The sequence below is a fragment of the Nothobranchius furzeri genome, chromosome 5, assembly GCF_043380555.1.
Source record: "Nothobranchius furzeri strain GRZ-AD chromosome 5, NfurGRZ-RIMD1, whole genome shotgun sequence".
In the NCBI taxonomy this organism is placed as follows: Eukaryota; Metazoa; Chordata; class Actinopteri; order Cyprinodontiformes; family Nothobranchiidae; genus Nothobranchius; species Nothobranchius furzeri.
The window spans coordinates 56,814,975-56,827,499 of record NC_091745.1 but is presented as its reverse complement, the minus strand read 5'-3'; positions in this window follow the sequence as shown (position 1 = coordinate 56,827,499).

Genomic DNA, 12,525 nt, shown 5'->3' with positions numbered 1-12,525 from the left:
TAACCCTGAAGTCATGTGACTGGAAAAACAGAAGTTACAGAAATGCAGGTGAAAATAGAAATGTTTTAATATTGTGGAAAATTTCATTTATTTCATTAATTCAACTTAAAAAGTGAAACTACCACGTGAGATGGACTCCTTACAGCCAGATATTTCAAGCCTTTCTTTCTTATAACTTCGATGATTGTGGCTTACAGCCACGGCCGGATTAACCATATGGGCAACTGGGCAATTGCCCAGGGCCCACGAACTCTAAGGGGCCCAGGGCAGCAAGCGCACGAGCAAAATACTGTAGGCATGTCTGTAATCTCCCGCATTATATTAAACTAGGGTGACCGTATGTCCGGTTTTCCCCAGACATGTCCACTTTTCACTCTCTGTCCGGGCGTCCGGACTGGGGGGTCCGCGGTCGTATTGATGAAAATGTCCGGCTTTTCATCCAGGAGCAGGGATCGAATTATGGGGGAGCTGTATATCTTACACATCCAGGGGAGCCGGAAACAAGTTTTCTATCTATATTACATAATTTATGGACTCTTCTGAGCAGAGAGCACAAAGAGCGGCACAGCGCGTTCTTGCGCAGCGCTCCGGGCAGCTGCTTCCAGCGCACGGTCCATTCTCAAAGTGGCGCAACCAAAAAACTATAATTAGCACACGATCGTTCATGTCCGCACATATTCTCTATTTTCTGTCTTATTTGTGCCTGCAGCGCTCTGCTGCTGCGCAGCTCATCACCTGTGCTGCGCGGTGCTGCGGTGATTTCACCTCACTGACGCAGCATCGAAAGGCGCACTCCGCTTTGCGGTCAGGAGATCCATTTGATCTGCTCAAAAGTAAGAATCCTGGCAGCAGTTTTTTCTGGAGAGTTTAGAGGAGACGCAGGAAGATGAGAGACAGACAGGACAGGAAAATAGTTAAATAAAAACAAGAAAACAAAACTAAGTGTGGAAAAGTAAAATGTACGTAGATTTATCTCCACTACACGTTTTTACCTGTATAAAACAATAAGTTATACACATGTCATATTTACACATCTGATACAATTCAGATCACCTTCAAAACTCAGTCACACACCCAGGGCTGTTTCAAGACATTTTGGGGGCCAAGGCAAAATGACCCCCCCCCCACCCCCCCACCCCATAACTGGGCTCCCCAGAAGCCTCTGTGTAATTGTTACCCTCTCCAGTAGTGTTAGTTAAACAGTGTTTATAAAAGCTCCTCAGACATTACTGACATGTTCAAATGTTATCAGATGAAAAACTAACTTATCAGACATGCTGTCTCATCTGCTTCTTTTCTAAACTTGCAAAAAGTAACAAAACCATTTGAAAGCCACTATTTGTGGATTCTCTGAAAGTTTCCATGGAGTGTGTGACAACTTATTTTTTCATTTATCCTATTGTCTAATCTCACAGCTGAAACAAGCACCCTTAATAATCTGTGCACAGGAAGCTTACCGATGCTGTAGTAAAATAAAAGGTATAATAATTTATTATTAATAAAACCTTGTTGCAGCACTAAAGCAGAAAAATGAGATTTTGCAATACATATGCTAAATATTTACATATGAATTGTTTTAGAGCCCTTTTATTGGCAGAATCTGATATTAATTTAGTTCTTACAAAAAAATGGGTCCCAGCGTGGTTTGTGTGGCGTTGCCATAGTGTGACGTCATAGGCACAGATCCCCTGTCCTCTTGTTTGGAAATGGAAATATGATCACCCGGTACTAAACAAACTGTCCACCCGGGCTTTTGCGCTGCACAGAGACGCTTCGCTGCCTATGACTTTGAACGTCAGTTGAGAGTCAGTCTCATGCAGACTGACCAATGAAGAGAGGGCCTCAAGTTAAGACCCTCTCCTCATTGGTCAGTCCACACAAGGTGGGTCAAAGGTTACCCTGAGCGGGTTACGTGATGTCAGGCATTCAAGTATTGAGTATATTTACTGCATATTACAGTAAAATATTCTGTATGTGACCATATTATGGTGATCCTTGGGTCGTGATGATGGGGCCCTTGAATATTGTTGCCCAGGGTACAGCGAAGTCTTAATCTGGCCCTGCTTACAGCTGATGAAAACCCCACATTCAAAATCTCAGACAATTAGAATATTGTGAAAAGGTTCAATATTCTAGACTTAAGGTGTCACTCTAATCAGCTAATTAAAGCTACATTGGCAAATCTGCAAAACAAGCTAGCTTTAACCATTTTCGTGCTTCTTAATGTAGGATACGGTAGCTATAAGTAATTAGTGAATTAAAAAAAAAATAAAGTGATTCTTTCTCATTCATCTAAAATCCTCAGCCAATAACACGGCTCGGTCTGAAACCAACAATTGGACCACCTGGCTGTGTCTCACCGAACCACTGCACTCCCACTCTGTCCTGGGTCCTCACACATTTAGCAACAGAGAGAACACCACTGGTGTGAGACATTCTCCACTCAATAAAATCAGAGAAGGATAAACAGCAGGCTGCTACCATTACAACTTTAGGACAACCTCCCAAAGTCCCAAAAAGAAAAACACTTTTTGAAGTCCAGACAACAAAAACGTATGGCGACTGGTGTTTAGCGCTCAATCGTTTACTCAGTTCGTAGTCCAATGTTAGGGGGCTGAGGCCTACGGATTTTAGTCGATGGGAGGGGTGAGACTTCTGTGACTGTGCTTAAAAACTAGCTTGTTTTGCAGATTCTGTAAAGCAGCTTTAATCCAAAACACCTGCAAAGGGTTCCTGAGCCTTTAAATGGTTTCTCGGTCTAAACTGAAATAAATGGACTTCAGCATGATATTGTAATATTTTGAGTTTCACTTGTATAAACAGAAAATGACTGTTTGATGTTTTAAGCCGAGCGCGCGCCCTGAGCAGAAATGGCCTGTATTTGATATAGCGCCTTCTAGAGTCCTGGAACCCCCCAAGGCGCTTTACAACACAATCAGTCATTCACCCATTCACACACACATTCACACACTGGTGGGGATGAGCTACGATGTAGCCACAGCTGCCCTGGGGCGCACTGACAGAGGCGAGGCTGCCGAGCACTGGCGCCACCGGTCCCTCCGACCACCACCAGCAGGCAACGTGGGTTAAGTGTCTTGCCCAAGGACACAACGACAGCGACAGACTGAGCGGGGCTTGAACCTGCGACCTTCCGATTGCGAGGCGAGCACTTAACTCCTGTGCCACCGTCGCCCCAAAGCTGGGGAAAAGAAAGCTGGTTTGCATCGGCTGATTTAATCTTAAATCACACCAAAGCCATTTTTGTTCATGCAGCTTCTCACCAGGGACGAGAAACCACAGCGGCTCAGACTCAACCTTGATGGCTGGTTTATTCAACATTTTTCTGACTGTTTAGCTGGGTTTTATTCTTTTTTGTTTTCTTCTTCTTTTTTTAATAGCTCAAGACTTCTTTACTAGAAAATGACTTTACAAATAATGTACACTTTAAAAAAAGTGTGCTGTGTCTTTTTTTCTAAGGATAAGTATTTGTATTCCAAGATGTAATCTTGAGCCTTTTATTTAGCATTTCTGCTTTTCATCTTTGATCTTGCCTAATGTTGAGTTTTTACGTTTTTCTGCTCTTTGCTTTTAGCCTTAAAAGGAAAAGCTGAAGTTGATGTCGTAATTACCGGATCCTGTGAATTACACAGTCTGAAGATTGGAATAGAATTTTCTTTAGTCTTATTGCGTTTGTTTCTCAAACTATGACGCGTCAGACTCTAGAGAGAACTGCAGGATGTGAGTAATGTCTTAAAGACGTCAGCTGTGTCGTGGTGTAAAGAAAAGCCCGCTGGGAGCATGTTGCTCTCCCAGATCCACTTTTCTTAATTTACTCATTCTTCTCTTCTCATCCCACGCTTGTTCACTCTCACTTTATTTCAGGTTCCTGAGGTGCTCTCTTGTGTGTTTCCGTCTCGTACTTTTCACATTTGAGCAATAATAAAAGTTTTACTCCAGCATCTTGTGCATTCTTTTGTTTTTTTTTTATTTTCAGCCAGAATCAGCAGCTTGCTTTTGGCTTTACTGCTATTTTTTTTTTTTTTTTTTGGCCACATTTGTCGGGGAGTTTGTTTTGCACTCAGTTAGAACGGCCAGCAGACTGTGCAGATGTGTTTATTTAAAGTAATTGTCTTCATTACCAGGAAACATTTCTGGTCCACCAGAAGGCTAACACACTCCAATAGAAGGGAAAGTAAAAATGTAAAAGCTGTACCCGTTCACAAATTCATATCAAACCATTTCTGACCCTAGAGTGACGATGTGTACCTTTTAAAATTAATCTCTGGAAATATCCATCCAAATATTGTTGAAAATATATATATTAAATGATACCCAGTTTTTGAAAATTATTGGCAGCTTTGTAACATAACCATAAAAACAGGGCCTAAAATACATGGGAGTGGGTCTAAGTCTCTGGGCGATGCCATACTAAATGCAAAATTTCTTCTTATGTGAGCCCAGGAGGACAAAAAGCATTTGCTGATTTGTAACAAGTGGTTACAAAACATTTGCCATTCATAAACGTTGTTTTACATAATTGTACAACCCATCTAGTCTGTTGATGGCAGGAAGCTGGAGTGTCAATTTTGCGTCTGAGGCTGTGCGGTGGCTCATAAAAGAACCGTCGTGTCTGAACTCACAAGCGTTGCAGAGAGACTGACCTTAGGGTCAGAAGAGAGGAGGGTTCCAAATGCTTTCTCACCGGTCGGCCGAACCAGGATGCAGCGGGAGAACGAACCAGATCAAGAAACGATTCCTGTATTTATCAACTTTTGTTTATAAATTTGGCAAATCAGAATTTGACACGTTTAAGAGGCGTTAATGAAATACCTCAGAAATCACGCCTTCACTCAGATACTGACAGAGGTTAACTCTTAGTGTGAAGTGATGTTATTTACACATTTATGTGAAGTGAATGTTAAAACCTTAATATTAATCTTATGACGTATGAGTATACTGATAGATTAACGTGTTAAATCAACAAACACTGATCTGGTGTAGTTTAAGATCTGAAATAAATCATTGCAGCAAAATATTCATTTTAACACATCATTAATTAACGCACAGATTATTCAAGCACTTTGGGATTTAAACATATTGTTCATTCAACACATTTGATTATATCAGCCTATAAAGTTGTAAAGTCATTTATGATTCAAGGACGATGAACTTTATTCAGAGTGAGTGCAGAAAGTCTCGTTTTCTTCATGACTTTTGTTCCAGCCAAGATAAGGAAAGCACTTATTATGGCTAACTTATTTGGTTGCACGGTCGTAGGTCCTTGCTTTTCTTGTTTGGAGGCCAGACAGATGTAATGAGTCCCTGGATGTGTGACGCAGTTTGTGTCTGCAAATTAAAAGTTCATTTCTGGTCATTTTTTATGTGAATACTTAAACTCTGGGTATGTTACACAGTCACCAAAAGGGACATTCCTGTGGCCAAGTAGCCAGGGCGTGCGATCAATTGGGATACAGTGACAGGATGCTCACACCATCACACTTATTTTACTTCCAAAGGACAAATTAAGCTAATAAACTTCTCAAAAATGTTAAACGTTACTTTGAATGATTTAAAACTACTCTAAAATGCTTTTCCTCAGTAAAAGTTACTTTTACCCGCTTATTAGTTACTAATTAACCCCAGTCACACTGTTTACAGTGTGTAGACTACGCTATTAGGCTCCCTATCCAGCTTCCTCCTGGGCTGGCTCAGAAACGATTATGCAAGCAACAGAGAGTGAAATTCAAGAAGTAGTGCATAACTAATGGCTTGCAAGGTGAGGTTTTGTTTGCTCTATCAGTTTATTTGAACATTTAAAGAAGATTTTAAAAGCTATGCCCCATGTTTGCGGCTAGGGAACATGTCCACAGTTGTACTAACAAACTGAGAAAACTAAATTTGTGGCTACAAGAGCGACGTTTGGGTCATGCACCTGAGACTAAAAGTGTGGCTGCAGTTGTCGGTACTGCAAACTTTACTCTAAACTCGGGCTTTGTGATGAGAGATTTTAAGGTTTAACTTGGCTCTGTATCTGTTTTGAAGGAAATAAGATTGTGTCACATCTCTTTCAACAAAACACGAACAACATTTCTACTAAAGGTACTGACAATCCTCTGAGATCGTTAATTTCCTCTGTTAGATGCGACAGTTGTAACGGAATCAAAGTGATGTAACTATCTAAAGTTGTATTTTAATACACTGTTAGTAGTTCACTTTTTATAAACAGAAGAATAGGCTGTTTTTATCATCAGGGAGTTTAATTAAACACTCTGTATTGACTTTGAGACAAGAAAAGAGAGAGATGGAATCGTTTGAGAATCTTTAATTTCTGAATTATAAATTCTAAACGATCTACCAGGACTACTCTGTGATGGATGAGAATGGATTCGGATGTTGTGTTGGTGCGTGTGTGTGTGTGTCTGGTTCAGATTCTCTAGGCTGACGTGTGAGAATCTGGTCGTCTTTGTTATGACTAGATATCACGAGGCTTATAAAGTGATGACATGAGCCGCTATTTTGCCGTGTACGTACCCAGTGGGGGTCTCCCAGGTAGATCAGGAAATGCCAGGTCTGGAAACCTCGGATGTACGATGGAGCTGTCGGTGCAGCGATCACAACGTTTCAAAGCCCGTCTGGAGGGTCGACCCCGGTACCGTTCAGCGGCGTCAGCAGGTGCTCTTATTTTGAAAGGACGTCGTCTGGTTGTTAAACGACGAAAATCTCCCGTTTCACAGTTCTTAGTTTAAAGAAAACACATCTGGCTAGGCTGCGCTTTTCTTTAGGATGATGGTGAATAGAACTGAAGTCAAAATGGAACTGACTTAAAATGGCGTTGCCTTGTTTTATATCTCTGAATTGTTGATAAGTTTCAGTAAAGTAGATTGGACACTTGAAGTCAACACCAGATTCTCCTGCGGCAGCCGAAAGCTCTGATTGGTTGGAACAATGTGTCATGCGTTTCTATGGAGATGAGGATCAGTATGTCTGCACCGTAGTCCTGGTTTCATTAAACATAATTCATGACATATTTATTTCACAGATCATTCACTTGATTATTGTTGATCAACATCTGTTTTGCTTAATAATTTTAATCACAAATAAAGTACTTTGATTAAGTAAAGCTTCTTCTTCTCCTTCGGACTCTTCTCCTGGAATGTAAACAGTCTGAGGAACAACCCGACCTTGGTTTTTCTACATGGTGTTCTTGTGCCCAGGGGCCAGCTGTATGGAGTTGAAAACCATGAACTTCATAACCCTACATATCCCCCCTTTTCAAGGTCAATGTGGTCCTTCAAGAGACCACTTGGTCGTTGAACAAACCCAAGTTATGAAGAATCTTGACAACAGAACCAGATGCGATCCCAAGGGAACAGCCGTCTGTGGTGAGGCACGAACCCCACGCCGGAGAACAGTCTCGCACACTCCTCAGGAAGAACACAAGTCAGCAGGTTATTAATTATTCCCCATGGAAGTTATAAACGAAGCAACAGCAACGTCATATCCTCACGGGCAATAAAGCAAAGCAGGAGCAAATCTTGAACGCATCCACGAACAGGGTAGTATTCCAATTAAAGATCGATTGTTGTAACTGCAGGCAGGGTAATATTCCAAATGAAAATTGAACGTTGAAAGAGTACTTATCGTAATCCACAAAAAGGGAAGAGCAGGTGACAGTAATCCCAACGAATGAGGTGTCCCAGCAGCCATGCCGGAACCATAGTCGTCCAAGGCCAACGAGCCGGAGCACCACCCAGGAGTATGCAGATGACGAGTCACGGATCCACCCCCAGGACGCAGGATCCTCACAAGCTCAGCAGAGGAGAGAGAGCACAGTGTAGGCACTTCAATGTAGACACGACAAAAGTGCATTTCATGTCATCAAAGAAATAAAAAATAATAAAAACCTAACTCTATGAGTGCCTTTTGTACTATGTGTTAGTTTTAAGTGTAATTACCCATTAAGTGAAGAAATGGATGCAACCCTGACTGTGTAAGATGCAAAAAGGGATGATGCGAGAAGCAGAAAAATGAAAGAAACCCTAACTGGTATCAGTGAATCCTCACTGTAAATACTTGTGTCAGGACAGGGGCAAAATTGGTTGTAGCCCCGCAGGATAAATCATAGGATTGAGGATCACAAACATAATTTTCACTGTTAAAATCAACTGGTCAAAGGTACTATAAAAAACAGAAATGTAAATCAGCACTAAAATGTAAATCAGTGGTTAGTAATCATGTTCATGTTAATGTACCCCTAAGGAATTGTGATTAGTAAAGATTAAAAAAAAAAAATTTTGGACACAGTACTATGTGACCTAACCCACTCACTGTTACCTGGCCTTTCACCTGACTCCAGGAGCCCACAGCACGTCCATCTCAACACACCTTAAGTCTGCACGTGACGTATAACAGGAAAGACAACCATGTACACCCACAAACAAACAAATTTGTGTAATCAGAGATAGAAATCTGTGGAACCAACAAGTCTGGTAACCGGGATCCTCCCCCTCTACGTCGCAGATGCCGAAAGAGGAGGAGGAGGAGGAGGCTGTGGAGAGGAACTCACCGTCCCTGGCGCAGCAGCCCGGGCCGGCGGTCCATCGCGACGCGGTTCCATGGACCGAGCCAGACGTCCATTAACATCATCGAGCGATGTTCTCATTAGTGTCAATGCGGCGGAGAACCGACGGTGTTGGAAAATGAACATAGTCCAAATCAAGCAGATGTTTATGCCTATAATGAATATCACCACAGAGTCGGCGGAGGACCAGGAGTAAGACACTGGTCGAAACCGAAGGTCGGGATCCGACGACAGCTCACGCAACACTTTGTTCACCACACCCACGCGAACCACGGTCGGACCTTCGAACGCCACCCGAACCACCGTCGCTGGGGAAAGAGCAAAAGAGATGTTATCATAGAAAGTGGAGGACTCCACCACAGACCTATGCTCACCAGGATCCAAGTGATATAGAGAAACTTCACCCACGTGGACCGTTGCACCCCGGGGAACCTTTACCCACAAGGTCGCAGATGGTAGGTCCACCTTAGTAGATACCGAACCGTCAAAGCAAACTTCAGCTTCACTAGCAGGGGTATTGAGCAACCAACGGTCGCCAACGATAACAGCTTTACTGCTCACCACACGCGAACGCGGAGTCACCGTCATAGGGCATTTAGATGTATCAGACAACTCATCAACGCCACACACGACAACAGCCTCCCGATGTATAAAAGGCGTGCCAGGGCACATAAAGTGCAGACCACGGTTGAGAGAACAAGCGCTCAAGTCCGGTACCAACCTGACGTGGGGCGCGCGGTCCTGATACGCAATGACCGGAGGCGTATGCAACTTGACATGAGAGTGGTGAACCCAGTTACCGACATTCACTACATCTTTCAACCTATAGATGTTCCGCGGAGAAACCACAGGTAAGTTGATGAGGAAGGATAGCTCTCCCGCCTCCGGAATGACGGATAAAGGAATAGCACTGCCCAACGAGAAGCCGAGGTGAACCTGTATCGTAATCGGGGCCTCAGAGGTCACCCTAGCAATCGCAGCCCGGACCATGTCTTGTGACACTAGGTAAGGAGGGATCCTCCCCATAAGGAGAAGGTCGATGGAGGCGCTCACGTCCCGACCATAGTCCGCCAAACAAGCCGTCAGCATCTGCGTATGACCATAATCAACCTCCACAAACGAACGCAACTCGTTCACGGCGGCCGTTGTCTTACGCAAAATGTTACTGTGGGTGTTCAGCACCACCATAGTCTGTTTTTCAGACACGCCCAGCTGTACCAGGGCACGCCGCTGCTGCAGCACCAGTTTACGCAGTTTCGGGTATTCCCTACTAAGCTCATCAACATGTCGACGGACCGTGTGAATCTCAACCGAGTTGACGGCAGAGAACGCAAAATTTAAGAGATTGCCAATAATATTTCCGATAGAGAAAAGTCCGTCCAGGAAACGCTTTGGTCTTTTCCTGGTACCAGCAAGTTCGCTGTAAGAAACTGTGAATTTTAGCGCTTGTTTTGGGATGTGACCGACATCGGCAACCGCATGCTGTGTCATCGTACGAGTCCAGTGTTCACCCGTTTCCGATAGGTTGCCGAAGGCCGTCTTCATCCTATCAGTACATGCCATAGCGGGGTCGAATTGTACGAAGATCTTTTGCGAGTACAATCGATAGTCAGTCATCAGTAGACCTGGGCGGTCTCGGAGTGCGATCCCCGAAGAGGGCCCAGGGCTATACAGTCGCGTCAGTGGAGGCCGATGATCGGAACCAACCGCAGGTGATAGCAGGCCAAAATACACGATCAACAGAACATAACTCACCGGAGCCGGGAATGGAAACCAGGGGCGTTTCAGGTTGTAGCCTCGTGTGGTCACGCGAGGGTCCGGCGCAGGTGTAGGCGCCGCAGGGCCACTGGTCGACGCGCAGGTGTAGTAGGAGAAGCCCGAGTTAGGCATCGCCGGTCCAGGACACCACGCCCCCACGCCCTCGGTAGGCGACACATCTGCCTCCGGGCACAAGGTCACCAGCGCCCGTCGCACGTCGCTGTCACCGACCTTCACCACCCGTCATGCACGGTCGGGATCATCCCCTCCAAGGCTCCGGGCGCCGATGCGAGTGGCAGCCCTACCCGCAACACCCCCTGTGGTAGGCGGATCCCCCATCGCAGGGCTGGCTGGCACGGGTGCTTTCTCATCACAACCACCAACCCCCCTTTGGATGGACAAGTCCCCCAACTCCGCTTGGAAAGGTCTCACCGTGACCACGCAAATACCCCGGACGGCATGGCCACCCCCGGCGACCGACCGATCGACTGGTTCGACAACCCCGTCGTCGTCTCCACCCTCGGAATCCACATTGAGGTGTTCAAGGGCCTCCAAAGGCACCGGACTGGTGAAAGTAGTCCGGAGCGTCCAATCACTCAAGTCAAATTCCGCCCCAATGCGATTTAACAGGTCACACCCCAGCAGGAGTGGAAACGAGTCGACGTCAGCCACCAACACCGGGTGTTGCACGGTCATGAACCCCACCGAGAGGTCGATGAGCGCCAAACCTTTGAAGGGGATCTCGACGCCAGCGAGCGTTGGAACACGCACCGTGCCAGGCGCGAACGCCAAGACTCGACCCCTCGACTCCGCAGCCCGGCGGACCTGCTCCCAAGCAGACCGGGACATGACTGTGGTAGTTGAACCCGTGTCTACAAGAGCCTCACAGTCTCGCACCCCCGCCACAGTCACTAGAACGTGAGGTTTCCCCGAGTGCCCCCGTCTGACGATATTGCCAAGGACAAAGTCCGAGTCGTCAGACCGACATTCGGACATGGTAGGCTGGTATCGTCGGTCGGTAGGCCAGGTCACTAGGCCTCCGCTTGTCACCTCACGAGCGCTGGCAGTACCAACCCCCGCACGAGTCACCGACGCTGCAGGTGCCGGCGTATCACTCATCGTGGAGGGTCTCACGTCCACCGCCCTGGCCCCAGCTGCTGGTTCCCAGCGTGGCGGCGAAACCCTTCTCGTCGTCGCACACAAGACCTCCCTTGTCGTTGTCTTGTCAGCCCGCATCCGGCGAAGGAGTTCCCTCACCATCCGACGCTCCTCTTCGGTGGTATCCTCAGACTCACGGTCCCGCCCCCTGGCGGGGCTGTGACTCCAGCGAGACGCATACGGGGAGCTCGCCCTCGGAGGCGTGCGACCCCCATCCGGGTGAGGCGACGCCTTCCTGCCGGGCCTCGGAGAACCCCCCTTTTTCTCGAAAGAAACACGGCGTTCCACACGTCCCGTCTGCGGTGACTTAGGGGCCCCTCCGCGAGCAGGCGGTGGGGTCCGGGGTCTCTCCGAGTCCCGTCGCTTGTTGAATGGCCGATATTGTTTGTCATCATCATGCTGGCCCCCCTCTTTCTGAGGTCCAGCTTTAAACCCTTTTGGCTTGCGATCCCTATATTCAGCACCCTCTAGTTGCAGCGCGTCTCTGTCTCCTAACGCCATAACTGATGGATTGTTAGATCCTTTTCCGGTTTTACCGAACCGCATGAAGGCGCAGCTCGCCATCCGTCTGAGTTCCCTCATGGGCGTGGTGTCTGTGTCCACCGTACCCATGTATGAGCTGTAGTGGGCATGCTGATTTTCGAGGAATAAAGCCTTAAAACTTTTATCCTCCTCCATCCCATCCTTGCATTCTGTACCAAAGTACGCGTTGAATAGACGTTGATAATAGACTTGCGGGTCTTCAGCACGACCCTGTTTGACCGATAAGGCTAGCTGTAAGCCAGGCCGCCGTGTGTTGTAGGTGTACTCCTGCCGAACCACCTGTTCTAGCTTCTCGTAGCTTCCCTGCTCATAACCCTACACAGTTAAGAAAGTAGCTAAAAATGTGTGTGTTATGGGGTGCCATTTGTAAAGTCAAGTAAAATAAAATCTTGGGGCATTTAGCATTTCAGTGATACTAAATGTCAACGCAAACAAGATGGTGATGAATCCAGTCACCACACCTACCATACTTAATGAACTATTCT